Here is a 227-nt window from a genome sequence, read left to right as displayed (position 1 = left end):
CTGGAATTTGGGAACATTCCCTTTGGATCCATCCCAGTCCCATCCCAATCCCATCCCTCTGCTCCAGCTGCTCCAGCAATTCCTGCTTCGTCCTGGAATTCCAGAGTGGGAACATTCCCTTTGGATCCATCCCTGTCCCATCCCAGTGCCCTCTGCTCCAACTGCTCCAGCAATTCCTGCTTCGTCCTGGAATTCCAGAGTGGGAACATTCCCTTTGGATCCATCCC

Source organism: Corapipo altera, unplaced genomic scaffold, assembly GCF_003945725.1.
Source record: "Corapipo altera isolate COAL_440 unplaced genomic scaffold, ASM394572v1 56137, whole genome shotgun sequence".
Taxonomy (NCBI): domain Eukaryota; kingdom Metazoa; phylum Chordata; class Aves; order Passeriformes; family Pipridae; genus Corapipo; species Corapipo altera.
This window is presented reverse-complemented; position numbering follows the sequence as displayed.